Genomic DNA, 23,804 nt, shown 5'->3' with positions numbered 1-23,804 from the left:
AGCCTTTCCGTAGTGGGATACAGGGCCCACCACCGGCCCGGTAGACGGGGTTTCACCGTGGTCTCAATCTCCTGACCTCGTGATCCACCCGCCTCGGCCTCCCAAAGTGCTGGGATTACAAGCCTGAGCCACCGCGCCCGGCCCTGGAAGTTTTTCCCTCTATTCTAATGTCACAATTTTCAAAGTTATCAGAAACCTAGATTCCAGGGCAACTTTCAGAGTCCTATAGCTGATTATAAAACTGCCTATGAAAAGAATCAGAGTGAAATAACAATTGGCAACTGCATACAGAGGGGTTTGAGGCTCCCTTTCCTCTGGGGATTGCCAACTCTCTCCCCCAGCCGAACAAATAACTCCGCTCACCGCCACTCAGGCCTGCAAAGTGAACGCCAGGCCACCGGGGCCTGAAGAGTACTAGGGCAAGGGGGCTGCTCATGGCAGGATCAGGGGAGGGGCTGCCCAGGCTGAGTGAGGGGCTAAAGTCTCAGAATAGCTATGGTTAAAGTCTGATCACCTTATGGAACAAAACAATCTAACATAACAATTATAATTGTTACTGATAATATATAGACATATCAGAATTATAGGACATAACAGAATTATGGGAATCCTATACAATTTTGGAACACATGCTAATAATATATTTATATGAATATAACCCAAAGAAAGTTTAAACACCATTTTATATTTGGCAATATTTTTCATATGGTTTTAGTATGCCAAATAAGCCAAGTATGTCTCTTTTGGACTTTAGGGTACCTAATATCTAAAAGGGTTAGCCAGATCAAAGAAAAATCTTAATTTAGAATTTGACTTTGGAAAGTTTGTCAAATATCAAAGGTTTAAACACTTGCTATTACAAAATAGAATCCCAGGTCACTATAAGTCATTTATTTAGCCAAAATGATATCCCTCCTTCTCAGGATGAAGATATATTCCTATCTTATGAAAACATTCAAGTAACACCCTGGACATTTTCATGTTACTCTCTTTTTTAGTACCTGGTGATTGGCTTTGGTTAGATTTTCTATTTTAACCAATGCTTCTTCCTGTTCTTTCATTTTTAGCTTCTCTTTCAGTTTCTCTGCTTTGAGCAGTTAGGTACAGTCATTAAATAGCTTTTGTGTCATCTGTATGAAGAGCTTCAGTGTGTTGGATATCAAGCCATGTATTGTCCTGTTCCAATGGGTCTTTGAATTGCAGTACAAGTATGGAAACATGATCAGCAGAATCTTTGCTGTGCTGTTACTGATCAAGCTCATAATGTATTCATTATTCCAGTAACAGAGTGCCTGCTCTGCCACCTGGAAGTGTGAGCTGGAGACACATTTGGCTAGCTGCCAGAAGAGAGGCTCCGTGATCTTCCAAATTCCAATGGTTCAATTATATCTAAAATTTCTTCTAATTTGTTTAAGAAAATTACTTCTTTTGGACTGTAAGACTCTGGCCCATATTTGAGAAGTGCCATCACCATTGATACAGTGAGGGTGCTATCCTTTTCTAAAAACTGTACTACACAATATGCCAGCTGGGGATGGTAGACACTGAGAGATTTCACTTTGTGCAAAGGTATAGCACCTTGAATAAGAAAATCTTCTTTTAGTGGTAAAAAAAATCCATTAATCATATTTCCCAATATATCTAGTAACTCGGCTATGCCATCATGATGCTCTGTTTCATAAATAAACCTATAAAATATATTATTTATCTGTTTTCTGATATAAGCTCTCAAGCCTAAGAATTTCCCATAGATTCTGCAAAGGCTGGTTTTAGGAAAAGCTCTCTCCCAGGCCAGGTATCTGGCTTACACCTGTAATCTCAGCACTTTGGGAGAGTGAGGTGGGTGGATCACTTGAGGCCAAGTGCTCAAGACCAGCCTGAGCAACATGGCGAAATCCCGTCTCTATAAAAAAAAATACAAAAATTAGCCAGGTGTGGTGGCACGTGCCTGTAGTCTCAGTTACTCAGGAGGCTGAGGTGGGAGAATTGCTTTAACCTGGAAGCGGAGGTTGCAGTCAGTGAACCATAATTGTGCCACTGCATTCCAGCCTGGGTGAGAGAGCAAAACTCTGTCTCAAAACAAACAAACAAAAAACTAAACAACAACAAAAAACTCTTCCCTGAGGATCTTCACTGTCAAAGCACTCTAAAAGCTGCAATACAAACTTCTGATCAATATATTTCTTTGCTGTATTAGGTTAGAAATCTGGAGACTCTAAAACTCTTTTTTTTTTTTTTTTTTTTTTTGAGATGGAGTCTCGCTCGCTCTGTCGCCCAGGCTGGATTGCAGTGGCGTGATCTCGGCTCACTGCAAGCTCTGCCTCCCTGGTTCACGCCATTCTCCTGTCTCAGCCTCCTGAGTAGCTGGGACTACAGGTGCCCACCACCATGCCCGGCTAATTTTTTGTATTTTTAGTAGAGACAGGGTTTCACCGTGTTAGCCAGGATGGTCTCAATCTCCTGACCTTGTGATCCACCCGCATTGGCCTCCCAAAGTGCTGGGATTACAGGTGTGAACCACCGTGCCCAGCCTCTAAAAATCTGAAGAAAAATTCATAAACAAGCTGTAAATGGGGCCAGGTTGCTTCTAACATTGGTTTGTTTTTCTCTGGGCCAAATTCAGCTCCTGGACGATAGAAGGTGGTAATGTTTGAAACATGTCAACTTCAAACATATGGACTACTTCTGGGTAAACAGGCTCTGTGACCCTATTCCAATGATGGGCGATAAATTCTTCCATTTCACTTAAAGTAGCTCATTGTTCTTCCTTCCACTTTAGGTCATTTCGTGGATCAGAAGCAAAGTCAAAGAGGACACAACACTGATGTAACTTCCAAATAAAAAGTGTCTCTTGATCAGCAGGAGGAACATCATTTAAAGATGGTAGTGTTTGAAGTTCTTTGTTATTGCTTGTGCTAAACCTTGACGAATTTTGCTGTTTTTGTCTTTCTTCACTGTGGGCTGAGAGATTGGTACATTTATTTTAGCAGATACTGTAGATAGGACTGCAACAAGGCTATTTTTTCTGAAAGAAATTTGCTCTGATCTTACTGTGTCTTGTCCTTCTTTTAAACTTTTTCCACTTTTCCCTGCTTTTGGTGATTCTTTTTCTTTTTATTCATGTGCCACCCCCCAAAACCCCGCCCTGTCCCCACCCCCACCGCCACCCCCGCCACGCCACCCCACCATTGCCTGCTCCTCGCAGCAGCAGCGCCCCCACCTTGTCATCATGCCTCCCTGGCCACAACCACCACTGCCATCAGGGGACTGAGTCATTCACTGTTCTCCTTCCCCTTTTCTAGGCTCCCAAAGGCTGCGGTAGCTGTGGTGGCAGCTCAGAAATTTTTAAAAAGCAAAAATGTTACTTGTTGATAGAGGGTAAACTCAACTTTCCACACGAGACCCAATAAAGACAGCATGAGGCCAACACGAATCTGACTTTTCTCTTTCTCCCTTCTCTGTCTTTTTTTTTTGGTTGTTTATTTAAAAGGCAAACCAAACAAACAAAACAAAACAAACAAAAAAAAAACTTTCATTATCTTTTAGTAATTACATGAAAATCTTGTTCAAAAGAGAAAGCCAAATTGCATCTTTGCATTAGTGTACTATTCTTCATAAAAGGCCAGGGGTGGTGGCTCACACCTGTAATCTCAGCACTTTGGGAGGCTGAGGTGTGGATTGCTTGAACCCAGGAGTTCAAGACCAGCCTGGGCAACATGATGAAATAGAAAAAATACAAAAAAAGTAGCCAACCATGGTAGTGCATGCCTGTGGTCCCAGCTACTTGGGAGGCTGAGGTGGGAGGATCACCTAAGCCTGGGTGGTTGAAGTTGCAGTGAGCTGTGATTTCACCACTTCACTTAGCCTAGGCAACAGAGGAAGACCCTGTCTCAAAGAAAAAAAAAAAGGAGGCCCAGTGGGGTGGCTCATGTCTGTAATCCCAGCACTTTGGGAGATTGAGGTGGGTGGATTTCTTGAGCTCAGGAGTTTGAGACCAGTCTGGGCAAACATGGTGAAGTCCCATCTCCACCAAAAAATACGAAAATTAGGTGGGCGTGGTGTTTTGTGCTTTTAGTTCCAGCTACTCGGGAGGCTGAGGTGGGAGGATTGCTTGAGCTCAGGAGGTGGAGATTGCAGTGATCCAAGATTGTACCACTGCACTGCATCCTGGGTGACAGAGGGAGACACTGTCAAAAAAAAAAAAAAAAGCTTCGTTAAACCTTATAAACGAATCTATCCAATTTTAATTAGCTGACCATAAGGTAAAATTCCCATAAACCTTTTATAATCCTTTACAATATTTTGTTAAAGAACAAATCAATGCTCCAGGAATACCCTGTTATCCAGACACACGGGCCCAGATTCTGGCCCTGAATTAGGTGTGGCTTTATTTTAATATTGAATTTACAGAAGAATTGAAAAATATCCTTCTAATTTTAGCCAACTTGCTCATACCCACAGAACTTCCTTTATAAGATCAATCTTTCACAATTTACAGCTTGTTTAAACCTTCAGTTTTTCCCCGTTACTCTTTTAGGTTAGGACAATCCTTAAAAACTTCTGAATTAGACAAAATTACATTGGCCAGGTACAGTGGCTCACACCTGTAATCCCAGCAATTTGGGAGGCCAAGGTGGGAGGATTGCTTGAGGCTAGGAGTTCGAGACAAGCCTGGGCAACATAGGGAGACCTCATCTCTACAAAAAATTTTAAAAAATTAGCCAGATGTGGTGGCACACGTCTGTAGTCCTAGTTGCACATGGAGCTGAGGTTGGAGGATGGCTTGAGCCGGGGAGATCGAGACTGCGGTGAGCTGTGATCATGCCACTGCACTCCAGCCTGGGTAACAAAGCGAGATACTGTCTCAAGAAAAATAAAACCAATAAAACCCCTAACCGTTCCCTTTAACAAAGGCCATACTTCCATGCCTTCTTATAACCTCTTACCAAAAGTACGCTCTACTTTCCTTATACACCTTGTGTGTTAAACTGTTTCTCTAGTAGTTTCAAGTACATGTCATAGTGTTAACTCTTTGCAACTTTTATTTTTGGCAAAAGACCTGGTAAGTAAGTAAGTAAGTAACCGTGTAAGGGATTGTAGAGCTCAGGAGTAAGACAGAGCTGCAGACAGTGTCTGACTCTTCCCAGCCTAAATCCTTTCTAAAATCTGTTACCTGTAAAGCGGACAAGTCAAATGATTATCAAAAATGTCGGCGGGGCGTGGTGGCTCACGCCTGTCATCCCAGCACTTTGGGAGGCTGAGGCAGGCAGATCACCTGAGGTCAGAGTTCGAGGCCAGCCTGACCAAGATGGAGAAACCCTGTCTTCACTAAAACTACAAAATTAGCCAGGCGTGGTGGCACATGCCTGTAATCCCAGCTACTTGGGAGGCTGAGGCAGGAGATTCACTCGAAGCCGGGAGGTGGAGGCTGTGGTGAGCCAAGATCATGCCCATTGCACTCCATCCTGGGCAACAAGAGTGAAACTCTGTCACAAAAGAAAAAAAAATGTCATAGAAGCAGTTTATGACATTAAAGCATCTAACAGACAGTATCTGATCTGCCTAATTTAGACCAAATGTATAAATTTTGAAGACATCTTTCATTTTACCAATAATCTTGAAAACTATATTTATTTACCAAAGATTACTAAAGTCACGTGAACTAAAAGGCATTAAAGTGCCTATTCTACTGACAAAATATTTGATTTAAGCACTTGTTTTTCTTTAAGTCAAATAATTAGAGCTCTTTTATATTAACTTCATATACACAATACATATAAATACACAGACAGACAGAAGATGATCTGGTAGTTTGAAGACTTTTCATTTGCCAGATTTTAAGTTTCTTCATTGGATTACTGGCTTCAGGGTGGAGCCCTTTGAGGAACAGGGCCGAGAAAGCATGGAGTTTCTAGGGCCTAACATTTAATCGTGTGAAAAACAGGCATCACTGGAAAGCAGAACAGATTTCCAAAAACCAAGGATTCCATTTTTACATCGAATCCTGAGTCCCCCAAAATTGAAGGAAATGACACAGGAAAAGACAGTACAATGGTTTCACTGGTGCATTTCACTTGAAGGACATTCTCCAGAGGCTGACGGGCAAACCAAAGCCAATCAGCCCATTTTATAATCGGCCCATCCCCCATTCCATGCCTTTTAGCTGCCAATAGAGCATGTTTTTCTTCTCATTTAAATGCAAGAAGAAAGAAGTACCAGCCTGTAGTAATGCCCACTCACTGTAAGCAACTGCCATTAGCCATCCCTAAAAATATATTTGTTACCTAGCTATTACACACCAAGGCTAAAAGTTCTACTGTAATGCAGAGTAATTTCTGATGCCCCTAAAAGTCAAAAAGTTCAGGTAACATAATGCAAAACAGAACAGAGCCTTAAGATTTTGATAGGGATCTTTCTACTCACAATTCTTGGAGTTCCATGAGGAAAACAGAGGTTTCCCCTGAAACAGTGTCTGTAGTGCCTTCTCTGTTTCTCCCAAGGAGTCCCAGGCTATCAGAAATTACCTTAGGCCCTCTGATGTGAGCATTGAGGGTAGCATGAAGGCAGACAGAGTTCAGTTGACTGAATATATGAATATATCTATCATATATAAATTATTGTATCATAAAAATATATAAAAATTATATATGTTATATTATATGATTGTATGTTATATATACTTATACAATATGTATATAATATATATCAGCATTTAGTTAGGCTGACTTTTAATGATAGAGCTTTTTTTTTCTAAAAAAAAAAAAAAAACGAAAATCTTTTAAAATCTCTTATTACCAGATTCCAGGTGGGAAAAACAGCTGACACCTCTGGCCTTTAGGTTTTTGTTTGTTTGTTTGTTTGTTTTTTGTTTTCCAAAGATATTCTCCCAAGTGAAACCAATAAGCTTTAATTAAGGTTACAACTTAACCATGGATGTATGAGGTATCTCCAAAAAGATGGCAAGCAGTTTTCACAAGATCTAGAATTCCCAGTAGAGTAGCTCAGAGAAAAGATAATTCAAGACAGGAAACCAGAAGCTGTCCATGGAGGGGGAAAAGAATCAACAAATGGTAAGTCCCATGACTATCAACTAGAAAGGACTTACTTCCAAAGGCAAGAGTTGAACCTAGACTGCCAACGTGAAAGAGCAAAGCCTTAGCTGCTGAGTTAGCACAAGGTGATTGCTATTGCTTTTTCCAGGAGTCTGGAGCAGTTACTGTTGAGCTTGCAAAGGATTTTAACTATTCAAGAGAATTAAGGCTAGACATGACATTATCATGTGTCCTTTTTAGAGCTAAGGAGTCAAAGCCCTATAACTTAACAGCAGAAGTACTTTAAAGGTAATACAGAAAGTTACATGGATGTAATAACCTTTTCAAATCCATAATTTGAATTAACTTTTAGATAACTTTTGAATTAGATGAAAGTATTCTTTTTCTCAATAAGAACACATCTTCTTTGGCACATTTTATATAAACCTGGGAAGCAATAAATCCTGAACTGCCTGTCAGATATTAGCATTTTATAGATGCAATATTAGCATTTTATAGTTCACAATTTTGGAACATATTTCCCATATAATAAAACTTTCTTAAGTGGAAATGATCTAAATATTCAACAAGCATCCAAAAAGGGGTAGGCGTGGTGGCTCACGCCTGTCATCCCAGCACTTTGGGAGGCCAAGGCAGACAGATTGCTTGAGCTCAGGAGTTCGAGACTAGACTGGGCAACATGGCAAGACCTTGTCTCTTCCAAAAACACACAGAAAAGCGGGGTATGGCAGTATGCGCCTGTGGTCTCAGCTACTCGGAGGCTGAGGCAGAAGAATCACTTGAGCTTGGGAAACAGATGTTGCAGTGAACAGAGATCACACTACTGCACACCAGCCTGGGTGACAGAGCAAGGCCCTGTCTCAAAAAAAAAAAAAGATTTAAGATTTTAAATTATACAAAAAGTTTATTTTTTCTAAGCATTTGTCTCATTTATAGGTACTCCATTTTCTCATTTTTAACCATTTATTTAGATTACTTCTGAAAACTAGGTTATGATACAAAGGTGGTCATTATTTAAAGTTATTTCTCTATTAACCACTTTTAAAGCTTGTGAACATCAGGTGTTTATTTAAGAACCTTATAGTCAAACACATGGACATTTTGTTGACAACTTAGAACAGGGGTCCCCAACCCTCAGGCCATGGACCAGTCCATAGCCTGTTAGGAGCCAGACTGCACACCAGGAGGTAAGCCGCAGGCAAGCGAGTGAAACTTCATCTGTATTTACAGCCACTCCCCATTGCTTGCATTACTGCCTGAGCTCCGCCTCCTGTCAGATCAGCAGTGGCATTAGATTCTCATAGGAGTATGTACCCTTTTGTGAACTGTGCATGTGAGGGATCTAGGGTGTGTGCTTCTTATAAGACTCTAATGCCTAATGATCTGTCACTATCTTCCATCATCCCCAAATGGGACAGTCTAGTTACAGGAAAACAAGCTCAGGGCTCCCACTGAATCTATATTGTGGTGTGTTATAGAATTATTTCATTTCATATACAATGTAATAATAATAGTGCACAATGTATGCAATGTGCTTGAATCATCCCCAAATCATTACCCTCTTCCCAGGGTCCACGGAAAAATTGTCTTCCACGAAACCAGTCCCTGGTGCCAAAAATGTTGGGGACTGCTGACTTAGAAGATTTAGCTGTTTCTATTAAACAACAATTAAATGTCCTATTTATCAAAAATTACAGAAAGATCATTCTTTTTTGGGCTAGGTTTATAGTTTTTTAACTTTTATGCCAAATTTTGATGCCTTATAATATCTGGCAGAGATAAATATGAAACCACTTGATCAATAAATCTGAACAAAAATGTATATTGACAGTTCATAAGGTATTTCTAATATTATTTTACCAATAATTTTAAAGCCAGCTTATTTATTCAAGATTTTCCTTAAGTCTCATGAGTACTCCTTAACTTTAAGTCAACTTGGTACCTTGTAGCAGCAACATATAACAAAATACATGTGTGTACACATAAACACACATATACACACTCATATAAACAAAGATCCTATAGCTTTTATTTTTGAACTCTAGCCGAGAGATATCAATGTAAACTCATCAGTTTATTAAAAAACAGTTGAATCCAAATGGTGGTTTTTATCTTAACACCAGTAAAGTAACAGCAGATTTAAAGCAGGCAGGCAGAAAAGAAAATAGAGGAAGATATAGTCTGGCCAGCCTCTGCATAGGAACCAGGTTTTACAAGCAGGGCATGAGAAACAGGAAAAGGAAATAAAAAGAAGAAACAGTAAGGCCGGGCGCGGTGGCTCACGCTTGTAATCCCAGCACTTTAGGAGACCGAGGCGGGCGGATCACGAGGTCAGGAGATCGAGACCATGGTGAAACCCGGTCTCTACTAAAAATACAAAAAATTAGCCGGGCGTGGTGGCGGGCGCCTGTAGTCCCAGCTACTCGGAGAGGCTGAGGCAGGAGAATGGCGTGAACCCGGGAGGCGGAGCTTGCAGTGAGCCGAGATCGCGCCACTGCACTCCAGCCTGGGTGACAGAGCGAGACTCTGACTAAAGTGATAGAAAGGGAGCTCGCAAGCTTCCAGCTACTACACGGCACAGGGTTGATACTCCCATCACCCTTGTTTATCTCCCATTCAGGAGAGCCTCAGCACCCCAGGTCCACATGATATGGGATGGGACCCTCCCACCTTCACAAGTCACTGGTCAAGATGAGCTGTTTCCAGTCATAGGGAGCTAGGGGAGCCTGCAGTTGAGAGGACTAAGGCTGTAGGTGGCTCTCTGAAGATAGTTAGAAGAGTGAGATTGGAGGTAGAGAGTGAAGAAAGAAATCAGGGCCCATTCACAAAGTACATGCAAACAAACAGCATACTTCCAAATGAGTCTCCAATCAAGGAGGCTGAATCTGCAATCAAGGAGATCCTGAATGCCCCTCCCCAGGTCCAAATGGTTCCATAGGCCCAGCAAAGCTCCCATGGTGCTGCACTTACAAAGAGAAACACCTAAAATACTCAAATGATGTCACGAGTAGCCAAGTCTTAGGTAGAACAAGGCCCCAGTGACACCCCAAAAGAAGCAGAGGGTGATCAGGTGCACTTCCAGCTAACTCAGCCACTTCCAAAGTTTGCTGGGTTTTACAGAGGTCACTTTCTTTGTACCAGCGGAGAGTTGAAGGCAGCAGATGTGCTGTGAGGCGAAAGGGAGGCTCCCCCAAAACAAAAGCAGTTTTGGCAGCTGCTGAGAAGTTCCCTAATGTTCCTGTCATGAGAAGTTCCCTAATGTTCCTGTCATGAGAAGTTCCCGAATGTTCCTGTCATGAGATCTGCTAGCGATGAGCAGCTGGTGCTCACAGGTGACCCCAAACCTTGCCCGGTAGCAAAACCCAGCTGTCAGGCACAGACTCACCCAGAGCATGCAGCACTTTCCCTATATGGGCCACCAAAATTGTAACTGAAATGCAGGTTCAGCTATTTGCTGCTTGCAGAGTCCAATTAACAAGAGTGAGTTCTGGTATAAAGAAAGTTTTTTTTTTTTTTTTTTTTTTTTTTTTTTAAATTATTCCAAAGCTAGCTGAAGGGAACAAGTACAGGCTTCCTGCCTAAGGGTATCACTTTGCTTTTGGAGCAGAAAGTGAGCACTTTTAAAGGGGGCTTAACATGAACGGCACATGGGGTCGGGGGAAGGAAGCAAGTGCGGCATCTACATGTTAGCTTGGTATCTTATCTACTAGGTGGTCAAGGTGGTGACTGCCTGTGTCTTTGTGGGCGTGTGTACTTTGGGTTGTAAATTGACTGTTATCTCTCAAGGTAACCTCCTGGTGGGTGAGATTTCCTTTCTGGAGCTCCTAAGCAGATAGTTAAATGAACTTACCCTGTAGGGAATGTCTGGTGAAGGGGAGGTTAAAGGCTATATTTGCATTTCTAAAGGACTAACTAGAAAGTGGGAAAAGGAGGAGAGAAGAAAGAAGATAGAAAAAATAAATTATCTCTTAGAAAAATGGGGATGGTTGGTTACAGTTCCAGCTACTTGGGAAGCTGAAGCAGGAGGATTGCTTGAGCCTGGGAGGTCAAGGCTGCAGTGAACCATGATCACACCACTGCATTCCAGCCTGGGTGACACAGTCAGACCCTGTCTCAAAAATGAAAAGTGATACGGTTTTGCTCTCTGTCCCCACCCAAATCTCATCTCGAATTGTAATTTCCATGTGCTGAGGAAGGGACCGGTAGTCCCCATGTGTCGAGAAAGGGAGGTGATTGGATGATGGGGGCAGTTTCCTCCATGCTGTTCTCGTGACAGTGAGTGAGTTCTCATGAGATCTGACGGTCTTATAAGTGTTTGGAAGTTCTTCCTTCTCTCTTTTCTGTCCCTCTCACCTGCTGCCATGTGAGACCTGCCTGCTTCCCTTTCCACCATAATTGTAAGTTTCCTGAGGCCTGCCAACCATAAAGAACTGTGAGTCAATTAAACTTCTTTCCTTTATAAATTACCCAGTCTCAGGTATTTCTTTACAGCAGTGTGAAAACAGACTAATACAAAAAGAAAGAGAGGGAGAGAGAGACAGAGAAGCAGAGAGAAAGAAAGAGCAAGCAAGCAGGCAAGCTTTTCCTGGCCATCTTAACTGAACTTTTACTTATACCATTTTTTCCTTGGTTTGAGCAAATGATGGTACAATATATAGGACTAATGTCTTAGCTCTGTGCTTTTGAAATATACATTTTCTATCTCATTTCACCTAAGAATGTTCCTTTATAAAGACAAATATAGGGTTACCTAGATAATAATTTCCTAGGGCAATAAAATAGGCAATTGGAAGAGTGTATGGGGGAAAAAAAGCTATTTAAAAACTGGCTAATGAGACTTGTGTAAACCTATAAGATCTGCTTCTATCTGTGTATCTGTGTCATGTGTATGATGTTTCACTACCAAAATATATAATAGAGCTCCAATTAATTGACTTAAAGAAAAAAAGTGCTTAAATCAGGTACTTTATCAAAAAAACAGAAACTTTAACTCAAATGTCTTTTCGTTCACATGACTTTAATAATCTTTAGTAAATAAAGATAATTTTATAATCATTGGTGAAATAAAATAGAAACATCTTCAGGATTTAATGTAGACATTTGATCTGAATTAGGTAGGTCAGATGCTATCTTTGCTAGAGGTTTTAAGGTTATAAACTGCTTCTGGAATATTTTTGATGCTTGTTTGACTTGCCAGTCTTAGCACCTTTAGATTCTAGGCTCTAAAAAATAGCATGATAAGGCCTGGGGACATGTGGAGTTCTCTCTGGCCCAACTATGCCTCCTCGCTGTGGTGGGAAGGGTCATGTATTATCTGCAGCTCTCACCTTTTGTCCTGGGCTACACATCTGATACATAACTTAAATTGCTTACCTCCTAGGTTTTTTGTTTAAAAATTATGAAGAGTTAACATTGTAATTAATATATGTAATTAAAACCACTAGATAGAAGAGAAAAATTCTATATGTAAAGTATATAAGGAAAGGAGGATGTGTTTTTGGTAAAAGGTCAGAGAAATGTAGTGTTGTTTTTTAAGGGAAAGTGATTTTTCCTAGCTTGGAGGTTTTTAAGTTGTTTTAAATGGAAGGAAAAATGATAGATAAAATGAAATGGATATAGAAAATTGGGAAAGTAAATTTTTGTCCTAAGATAAAATGATAGGATAAAACTGAAGCTTTAAGTAAGATTTGTGGTTAATTGATCTTATGAAAGGAATTTTTTGCGTGATCAAGTTGGCTACAATTTAAAGGGTATTATTTAGTTTTTCTGTAAATTAAACATTAATATCAAGAGCACACTGATGCAGGGCCAGAGTCAGAAACCCTGTGTTGGAATAAAAGGGTTTTCTTAGAGCACCAATCTGTTCTTGACTAGAAAATTCTAAATGGTCAAAGTGATTGAGATTGAATGGATTTGTTTATAAGATTTTTATCAAAAATTAACTTCAATGTTAATAATATACTATGCAAAGGCAAAATTTGGTTTTCTCTTTTAAACAAGATTTTCATATAATAATTAAGAGACAGTAAAATATGTTTGCCTACTTTTTGAGTAAACTACAAAAAAAAGAGGAAAGAAAAGAGACAGATTCAGTTGGCTGCACGCTGTTTTTATTAGGTCTTATTGTTTGGGAGACTGAGTCTCCTCTCTATCAAAGAGTAAAGATTTTTTTTTTCTTTTTGGAAATATTTGTTATCACTCTTGGCTAAATGAATAACCTGTGACTATTTTGTGATCTCAAGTGTTTTAAACTTTTGATGTTTGACAAACTTTCCAAAATCAAAATTTCAAGTTTGAAATTTAGTCCTTTTGACCTTATTAACTTTTTTAGATATTAGGTCCCCTGAAGTCCAAAAGAGATTTTGGACTTATTTGTCTTATTTGGTGTGTTAAAATCATAAAGGAAGCATTGTCAAATATCAAATGTTTATTTAACTTTGAGTTAAATAAATATTAGTATATGTTCCAAAATCATATGAGATTCCTGTAATCCTGATATGTCTTAGTATATATTATATTATCAGTAATAATTATGATTCTGATGTAAATTGCATGTCACAGAAATAAGCAAATTTTCTTGTCAATTGTATCTTTAACCATGACTGTTGGTTTTTTTTTTTTTTTTTTTAGATAGGAGTCTCACTGTGTCACCCAGGCTGAAGTGCAGTGGCATGGTCTCGGCTTGCTGAGCAACCTCTGCTTCCCAGGCTCAAGTGATCCACCCACCTCAGCACCCCCGTAGTTGGGACTACAGGCTCATGCCACCACACCCAGCTAATTACTTTATTTGTTGTACAGATAGGGTCTCCCTGTGTTGTCCAGGCTGGTCTTGAGCTCCTGGACTCAAGTGATCCACCTGCTCAGCCTCCTAAAATGCTGCGATTACAGGTATGAGCCACTGCACCTGGCCTGTCCTAAGACTTCTATCATCCATGCACAGTTCTTGTTTTACTTTGATTCTTCTCAAAAAGTAGTTTATGATCAGCTACAGTTCAAAAGTTACTTCTTCTTTAGGGAAGTTCATGGAGAGGACTCTGATGGGTGCTCTTGAATACAGGTTTCTAAGTTTGGGGCTGTGTCATTGGACGAGAGAGAAAATTGCCAGATCTTTCATTGAAGAGCTGACATGTTCATGAGGATTGCTGGCCCAATCTTGGACAGAACAAAGGTTAATTACATGGGACTGAACTAATATATAACTGAAATAATTTTTTATACCTTTTTTGTTTGAAACATTGCTGATACTTTTTTGTTTTGTTTTTCAGAGTCAAGAAAACTTTTTTTCTTTTCCTTTTTTGGGGGATGGGTTCTTGCTCTGTTGCCCAGGCTGGAGTGCAGTGGCATGATCTCAGCTCACAGAAACCTTGACTGCACAGGTTCAAGCAATCCTCCTACCTCAGCCTCTTGAGTAGCTGGGACTACAGGTGTGCACCACCACACTGAGATAATTTTTTGTATTATTATTTGTAGAGATGAGGTCTCATTATGTTTCCCTGGCTGGTCTTGAACTCCTAGGCTCAAGCTACTCTCCCACCTTAACCTCCCAAAGTACTAGGATTACAGGCATGAACGACTGTGCCCAGCTGAAAACTTTTTTTGAGTTATTTATAGCTTTTAACAATTGAGTATACTCTTGTGAGTAAAATTTCTCTGTACCTGATTGCTCCAGGATTTGGAAACTATTTGAGTATTCTTAATTTATGGCAACACAGTTATTGGGCATAGGTTCAATAAGAATCTGTTTTTGTTTTTGTTTAGTAACAGGTCACAAGTGGAGACACTGGGTATTTTACCAAGGCTTTGACTGGAATGGCATATTTTCAGATATGAGAAGACTGCTTTGAGGAATTGAGATTGACTTTATAGAGCTCATAGCCCATCGGAAAAACTGGCATGGTGGTGTGTGCCTGTAGTCCCACCTACTTGGGAGGCTGAAGTGGGAGGATTGCTTGAGCTGGGGAGGTTGAGGCTGCAGTGAGCCATGATCCTGCCACTGCACTCCAGTCTCGGTGACACAGTGACAGCCTGTCACAACAACAACAACAACAACAACAACAACAACAAACTCCACAGACCAAAGTACAGATACAGTTGATCTTTATTTATGGATTCTGTATTTGAGACTTTGTCTACTTGCTAATATTTATTTGTAACCCTAAAATACTCATGGTATTCTTATGATCCATATTTTGGACCTGCATAGAACAGTGAGAAATTTGAATCTCCTGGTGTGCCCCACTGCACCCAAAATTTGAGTTATCCCAGTGAGGTCAAACAAGACCAAGTTCTGCCTTCGTGTTCTGGCTATCATACGGTAAAACAGGTGTCATTTTTGTGGTCAATTTAGTGCTAAACATAGCATTAAATTCATTTTTGTGGTGCTTTGTTGGTGATTTCGCTGTTTAAAATGGCCCCAAGTGGCCGGGCGCGGTGGCTCATGCCTGTAATCCCAGCACTTTGAGAGGCTGAGGCGGGCAGATCACGAGGTTAGCAGATGGAGACCATCCTGGCTAACACGGTGAAACCCCGTCTCTACTAAAAATACAAAAAAATCATCCGGGTATGGTGGTGGGTGCCTGTAGTCCCAGCTACTCAGGAGGCTGAGGCAGGAGAATGGCGTGAACCCGGGAGGCGGAGCTTGCAGGGAGCTGAGATTGTGCCACTGCACTGCAGCCTGGGTGACAGAGTGAGACTCTATCCAAAAAAAAAAAAAAAAAAAAAAAAAAAGAAATGGCCCCAAGCATAAGGGTAAAGTGCTGTCTAATGTTCCTAAGTGCAAGAAGGCTGGCTGTGATGTGTTTTTTAGGTAAAATACACATGGATAAGTTTTGTTCAGTCATGAATTACAGTGCCGTTGGCCATGAGTTCAATGTTAATGAATCACCAATATATATTTAACAAGGTGTCTTTAAACAGAAACACACATAAAACCAGGTTGCTTTTATTTTGTTTCTGCATATTTATCAGTTGATACACGTTAAACATAGATTGATACATTTGTTTCTTTAGATGTACTGATTGCTTAATGAAATTGTCATGAGCAGAGTCTCCCAGGAACCTAACCCCTATTTTCCCTATGAGCAATGGTTCAGTGTCTGTGATGATTTTATAGAACAGAGCTACTGCAAATAATGAGAATAGGCTGTACATGCAACAGTATGGACCCATCTCACAGACGCGTGAGTCAGACAAGGAGTATATGCAGTAAAATTCTATTTGCATCATGCTCAAGACCAGGCAAATCTGATCTATGGAAGCCAGAAAGGCAATGACCTCTGGAGGAGCACTGACTAGCAGACAGCATGAGGGCACTCTTTGGGTTGATGGAAATGTTCTCTCTCTCCACCTGAGGGTTGCAAATTAATCTGGAACGTGAGATGTGGTTTTATTTTACCACTGCTGGGGCCAGGAGTGGCGGCTCACACCTGTAATCCAGTACTTTGGGAGTCTGAGGCTGGAGGTTCGCTTGAGCCCAGGAGCTCGAAACCAGCCTGGGCAACATAATGAGATTCTGTCGCTATTAAAAATACAAAAAATCAGCCAGCCATGGTGGTTTTATTTTATGACTGCCCAGCTCTTGCAATCTTTCCCTTTGGGTTTGCTAGTTGCATTGTTCCCCTATAGCCACTTGGTGGCAGTGTTGGAGAAGTGACCAAAACGGCTGAAATTGAAGTTCCGGTCCTTTCTAGTTCAACTAAAGGGCTGTTTCGTTTCTGGCTGTGTCCTCCGTCCTCCTTTAAGGAACCTCTTGCCTCCACCAACCTCTCTTGTGACACGGTGCCAACAATGTCCTAAGGGAAGCGCCCTACAGGAGTCGGAGGAAAAATTGTGGCAAAGCAGTGTCAATCCTTTAGCCTCTCTATCCCTGCGGCCTGTCTAACCCTCCCGCAGGCCCTTCACACCATTTCATGCCTGATCCCTTTCTCTGTTCCTCTCCTGCCCTCCTAGCCCCGCTCCTTGGGCACTGGGTGTGCCCTTAGGCTGTCAAATGCAACACCCCGAGGCCATGCGCGGTGGCTCACGCCTGTAATCCCAGCACTTTGGGAGACCGAGGCAGGTGGATCATGAGGTCAGGAGTTCTAGACCAGCCTGACCAACATGGTGAAACCTTGTCTGTACTAAAAATACAAAAGTTAGCCAGGCCTGGTGACATACGCCTGTAATCCCAGCTACTCAGGAGGCTGAGGCAGGAGAATTGCTTGAATCCAGTAGGTGGAGGTTGCAGTGAGCTGAAATGGCGCCACTGCACTCCAGCCTGGACAACACAGCCAGACTCTGTCTCAAAAAAAAAAAAAAAAATTCAACACCCTGAGCCTGATCTTCTATCACTGGGAGAAGGTCACATACCAGGAAATTCAGACGTGCAAAGCATATGATCCCCGTGTCATACAATTGATGTTTCTAGAAGTAAAACCTGTTTATCAACATGAAAAATGCTTCATCCTTTTCCAGTCAGCTGCTAACAAGAATGCATTAAATCCACACTGGAGGATGGGGGATTTTCAAGATATCTTATTAAGTGATAAGAGCAAACTGCAGAGAAATGTGCATAATAAAACAATGACCGAACTTCTCTCTGTCTCTGTGTATTTGTATATGATTATATGAGCATAAAGGAAGTATGGAACAATATGTACAAGGTGGTTACCACTGTGTTCTTGGGATAGGATGGCCATGAGCAGATAAACAATGGAAAAAAAAAACCTTCACTGCAAAATGACTCATGTGAACAGCAACATGTATAACATTTTAATCTTATTTATTTAATTACAGGTCAGATGTATATCTCTGTATAGCTATGTGTGTGCATACATAGACACACAGACATATATACTTATGTATAAATTAATTTTTTCCTATATATTTTCTGCCTTTTACATTATGCCTAGACCTTGGTCACACCAAAATTATAAAAGTATTTTATCTCTGGTTTCTCTGGATGGCTTTGTTTTATTTTACGCTAATATCCTTAGTCCATCTGAAGCTTTTTTTCATATAAGTTGTAAGGTAGGGGTTTAATATAATAAAGTTTTATTTTCAAATTTTCTACAATCTTTAAAGAAGCTGTAGTGTATTAGCAGCCTCCACACAGTGGCAAGTTAGTACGAGTATAAATTCAGCATGTAATTGTGAAGCCAAGGGGTGGCCCTGGGACGGTGGAGTTCAAGATCTCCTGAGGTCAGCAGAGGTGGAGAAGGACCAACGTATGTGATTCTGGCTGCTCGTACCTGTAGCTCTTCCTGTTGTCCTGGGGACTTTGGCCATTTCTGAATTTGCCAAGATGGGAAGAGGTCTGTTTCCAAGGGTAGCCTGCTTTCTAGGTTTTCAGAGTCCCCCCCTGCTCCCCCCTTTCAGAAACCGAGAGGCAGAGAGACGTGTTTCCTTGGCTTCAGGCCGAACGGTTCTATCCAGCACCCCCATCAGGGGCTATTCTTTATCAATAAGCAATCTGAAGCCAACTGAAGCCAAGGCACCTGTGCCGTCCCTTTTCAGCTCATTTTCTACCCCAGGTGGACTTCTCAGCTGTGGGGAGCAGCTCTCCTTCTCCCCTCCTCTGTCTGACTCTTTATCCCAGTACTCAGAGTTCTCATTACCAATTTATTTCACATTCCTGAGGCTTATCCTGATTTCCTGGATTCCCTAGGAAGGTATTAGATTCTTGCAGACATCTTCTCTCCTGTTTGTTCTATATACACTAAAGAGGCCAGGTGCAATGGCTCATGCCTGTAATCCCAGCACTTTGGGAAGCTGAGGTGGGAGGACAGCTTGAGCCCAGGAGTTCGAGACCAGCCTGGGCAACGAAGCAGAAAACCCGTCTCTATACAAAATAAAAAATTAGCTGGACGTGGTGGCATACACCTGTAGTCCCAGCTGCTCAGGAGGCTGAGGTGGGAGGTTCACTTGAGCCTGGGAGGTTGAGGCTGCAGTGAGCCATGATCACACCACTGCATACCAGCCTAGGTTATAGAGCGAGACCCTGTCTCCAAATAAATAAATAAATAAGAAATAGACATTGAAAGAAAATCCTCAAAGCTGGGAAATTTCTATTATACTGAATACTGTTAGAACAGGAAGAATTAAACAAAGGAAGTCCAGAGGGTAGTAAAAGTTTGCTCCCATTCCAAACTGGAATAGAATGATAGAACACGTTAAAATAAAAAGAAAAATCTCAACAGATGGTAGAAAGTCAAGAGCGTGGAGGAGTAAAATAAATACATCTTCAGAATTTATTAAAACAACGTCAGGCCGGGTGCAGTGGCTCATGCCTGTAATCCCAGCACTTTGGGAGGCCGAGGCGGGTGGATCAGGAGGTCAGGAGATCGAGACCACGGTGAAACCCTGTCTCTACTAAAAATACAAAAAATTAGCCAGGCACGGTGGCGGGCGCCTGTAGTCCCAGCTACTCGGGAGGCTGAGGCAAGAGAATGGCATGAACCCGGGAGGCGGAGCTTGCAGTGAGCCGAGATCGCGCCACTGCTCTCCAGCCTGGGCAACAGAGCGAGACTCCGTCTCAAAAAACAAACAAACAAACAAAAAAACAACGTCAGAGATGAAATGGGCAAGATTCCATGGTTTGTTGTATTATTTAAAAAAAAAAACTGCCCGAGAGGAATGAGATGATCTGAGAAATGCAACTCTGATTGAGTAATCCCAAATGGCTTCAGTAAGGATGGCAAGGGGGCTGTACTTGGAGAACTCAGTGTGTTGGTTGGGGAAGGGCTGAGATGAGCTCTTGAATGGACAGGTACAAAGGAAAGAGAGGAGGCAGAGAACATTAGAGGGTGACATACACCTTGGAGAGTCATTGCTGTTGTTTGGAGCCTCCCAGGCTGTTGTACTTTGTGATGGCAGCCTTGGGAAACCAATAGAGTATGTCTTCCTCTCCCCTTCACATAATCCTCACCACTCGGTGAGGGAGACCTTGATAAGCCAACTGCTGTCTACCCCACACACATTCTTTGGCCAACAATTTCACTTGAGAAGACCAAGTCTTCACAGCTTGTGTCATGTGCGGGTGTCAGGATATGGCACCATGGATGCGTTTGCACAGCCTTTTCACGTTGGCTTAGGCAGACTTTCTCAGGCTGGAGTGCAGTGGGGTAATTATAGCTTGCTGCAACTTTGACCTCCTCAGCTCAAACCATCCTCCTGCCTCAGCCTCCCAAATAACCAGGACTACAAGCGTGTGCCACCACATCCAGCTAAGTTTTAAAATTTTTTGTAGAGATAGCTTGCTATAGTGTCCAGGCTGGTCTCAAACTCCTGACATCAAAGAGTCCTCCCAACTCGGCCTCCCAAAGTGCTGGGATTACAGGAATGAGACACCGTGCCTGGCCCCATTTCTTTTTTTAACAGAGTTTTAAACCTGGAAAAATGTATACACAATGGTGTCTAGAGCTTAGCAGGTACTTAACAGTTATCCCTGTGGATAAACTGAAAAAGTACAGGACACAAAAAAGGAAAATTCAATAGATTAATTTTTATTGAGTAGTCAAATAAAAAGCATGCTGATGAATGGGGCCATGAGAACTTGGAAGGTGGATTCTATTTTCATGATGTGGGGGATCTGTCAAGTGCCCAATTCTAGATACGATTTATCTTAATAATTGAGATGAAGGTATAGAAAGCACATAGAACAAATTTGTAAATAGATTGACACATGGAAAGATAGCAAATAATATCAGAAAAAAATCAGAGAAATGTCTTGTTGGCTAATGTATCTGATTTTCATTTTGGGAAAGTATGACTTCCAGTCATGCAAGTGCCATGAATCTATTATTAACAGACAGCAGAACAAGGATGCCAGCGAGCAGCTGGAAGGAGAGTCAACTACATTGCTAAGTTCTAAGAAGGAGATGTAAAGGGAAAGAATTTCATTTTCAAAATGCAAAACAGGAAGACAGGCTGGTAAGAAGTTGTGTGTACATTTAACAGAGAAGTATATACGAAACAAAGGAGGCTGGAGAAACCCACCACGAGGGATTGTGATGCTATTATTAGAGTACGGGTAAGTTTAACCAAACCATTTAGATGATCATAATACATATTTTACAAAGGAAAAACCTAGGGGCTTAAAACAACATACATTTATTACCTGACAGGTCAGGAAGTTGAGCGTGGCTTAGCTGGGTCCTCTGGCTTAGGGGCTCTCACAAGGCTGCAGTCAAAGTCTTGACTGGGTCTGTGGACATATGAAGGCTCGCCTGGGGAAGGATCCACTTCTGTGTTCACTTACATGGTTACTAGCAAAATTCAGTTGCTCATGGGCTGTTGGTCTGAGGGCCTCAGATCCTCACTGGCTGTTGGCTGGACACATCCTTGCTACATTGGCCTATTCACATTGCAGTTCATGGCATGGCAGCTGGCTTCTCTTAAAGCAGGCAAGCAAGAGAGGAAGAGGAAACAAGCAAGTCAGGAGCCATGATCTTTTTGACATCTTTTCGCTTTTGGCATATTCTTTCTGTTAGAATAAAGTCCTCAGGTCTGGCCCAGACTCAAGAGGAGGGAATTACACAAGAGCGTGAGCACCAGGAAGTGGGATCACTAGATGCCATCTTGGAAACTGGCTACTACGTGGGGTATAAGCAGGATTAGACTTTGTCAAAAGCAGAAATGCTTCACAGATAAATGTTTGTATTCCTACATTAAGGAAGATGTACAGATGGTTCCTGACTTATGACTTATGATTTCCTGACTTTATGATGGTGTGAAAGAGATATGCATTCAGTAGAAGCTGTACTTTGAGTTTTGAATTTTGATCTTTTCCCAGGCTAGCAATACGCGATATTGTATTCTCTCCAGGTGCAAGGGAGCCATAGCTCCCAGTCAGCCACACAATCATGACAGTAAATAACCAGTACTGTGTTGCCAGATGATTTGGTCCAACTGTAGGCTCATATAAGTGTTCTGAGCACATCTAGGGTAGGCTAGGCTAAGCTCTAATGTTTGATAGGTTAGGTATATTAGATGCATTTTTGACTTATGATATTTTCAATTTATGATGGGTTTATGTGGATGTAATCCCATTGTACATGGAGTGCCAGATTAAAAAAATAAGAAAGGACTTTAAACATGGAAAGAGCGATCTATGGAAAGAATGTGGTGAAGTGGATACCAGGCTGGAAAAGAAAAGCCAAGAACCTAAGAGAAAAACGAGAAAACTATTATATAAGGAAGGTGTGTGCCCATAAACTGAGCTTCTATTTAAGCATTAAAATAATCTCAAAAGCTGGGCGTGGTGGCTCATGCCTTAAATCTCAGCACTCTGAGAGACTCAGGAGAGAGGATTGCTTGAGCCCAGAAGTTTGAGGCCAGCCTGGGCAACAAAGTGAGCTCTTGCCTCTACAAAAAATTTAAAAATTAGCCGAGTGTGGTGGTGCACATCTGCGGTCCGAGCTACACGGGAGGCTGAGGCAGGAGAACTGCTTGAGCCCAAGAGGTGGAGGCTGCAGTGAACTGAGATTGTGCCACTGCACTCTAGCCTGGGTGACTGAGTGAGACTCTGTCTCAAAAAAAAAAAAAAAAAAAAAAATCTCAGAAGACCCCCAGAAGATAGGACCAGACAAATGGAATAGTTAATATGATAAACTGCTGCTTTAAAGACAACATAGAGTTCAAAGACATTTGTCCCCACCCGCCAAAAAATACTTGCCAAGGAGACAACACAATAGCTAATACCTGAATGTGCCATTGTAAGAAACTTCTAGAGCTAACTGGCAAAGACCTACTTTTATATTTAAGATAGGTAAACTATATTTTTAAGGGCTTCTTTTTTTTTTTTTTTTTTTGGAATTAAAAAGGAGGAAGAAGAATCGGCCTGGTGCTCTGGCCCTGGCTCACCTTTCCGGCCTTTCTCACCCCTCCCTGCCAAGCACCGCTGCTGCAGCCACACTGGCCCCTCCCAGCAGTCACGGGAACACCAGCTTCTCTCGAAATCTCATTTCCTTTAGGAAGAACTTCCCTGATCAACACGTAAAATAGCATCGATCTTGACGCATCCTGTTTTCCTGCGTTTATTTTTCTTTATAGCAATTTCCACTTTCTGAATTTAAATGTTTATTTCTTTGTTTATTGCCTGACTCCTCTGAGATAAAAGTTCTATGAATTCAAGGACTGGGCTCACTTCTGTAGGACCCGGAAAAGCATGCCATTGACTCTTATCAAGCAGATGAAAGAAAAAAATACAATAAGTGAAGTCCATAAAAAATACAAGAACCCAACAGAAAATGGGCGAAAAAGGTGAAGAACAATGACAGTTTGCTAGAGCTGCACTAATATAAATGCATGTGCATGAGGAATATTTGTATTTTTGTATAATATGTAATCCATTAAAAAAATTCCGAGAGATTCAAATGAACTAAAGTACTTGAAAATAATTAAGACCCCGCGCAACAACTCTCGCGCCCCCTGTCGGCGCGCTGGCTAATTTCTGAGGATTCTCTGCAAGAGGACTGAGCTCACCCTCCCTCTTTTACAAAATGTATTCTTGTCGCTATTTCATTGGCTGTACCTTTCAGACGTCCCTTTCACATTAGTCAAGCCTCCAGTCCATCACTTCCGGACCCAAGTCTTCTATTGGTCCGCTGTAGGCGACAGCCGTCAGCGAGCCGCGCTCAGACAGGAGGAGTTCCTCGGTGACGTCACAGACTCTCCCCGGCTACATTCCAAGGCGTGGGCGGAGACTTCCCGAGGCCTCTGCCTTTGGGGGCGGGACAATGCCGAGAGTGAGACTTCTGATTGGGTCTTCTGGGC

At 41.7% G+C, this 23,804-nt stretch overlaps 1 long non-coding RNA gene and 1 pseudogene across 1 annotated transcript; both read right to left on the bottom strand.

Annotated features, from left to right (window-relative positions):
• Positions 1-977: 977 nt before the first annotated feature.
• Positions 978-3,096, bottom strand: LOC116811909 (serine/threonine-protein phosphatase 2A 56 kDa regulatory subunit gamma isoform-like; annotated as a pseudogene).
• A 728-nt stretch (positions 3,097-3,824) lies between these two features.
• On the bottom strand, positions 3,825-23,670 carry LOC131383012 (uncharacterized). Its single transcript, XR_009212672.1, has 3 exons — positions 23,563-23,670; positions 21,148-21,423; positions 3,825-4,187 (listed from the first exon to the last, which is right to left on the bottom strand). It is a non-coding gene; the product is annotated as an uncharacterized LOC131383012 (long non-coding RNA).
• Positions 23,671-23,804: the final 134 nt, after the last annotated feature.

The sequence above is a fragment of the Hylobates moloch genome, unplaced genomic scaffold (genome assembly GCF_009828535.3).
Source record: "Hylobates moloch isolate HMO894 unplaced genomic scaffold, HMol_V3 SCAFFOLD_1, whole genome shotgun sequence".
NCBI lineage: Eukaryota > Metazoa > Chordata > Mammalia > Primates > Hylobatidae > Hylobates > Hylobates moloch.
This window is presented reverse-complemented; position numbering and strand designations above follow the sequence as displayed.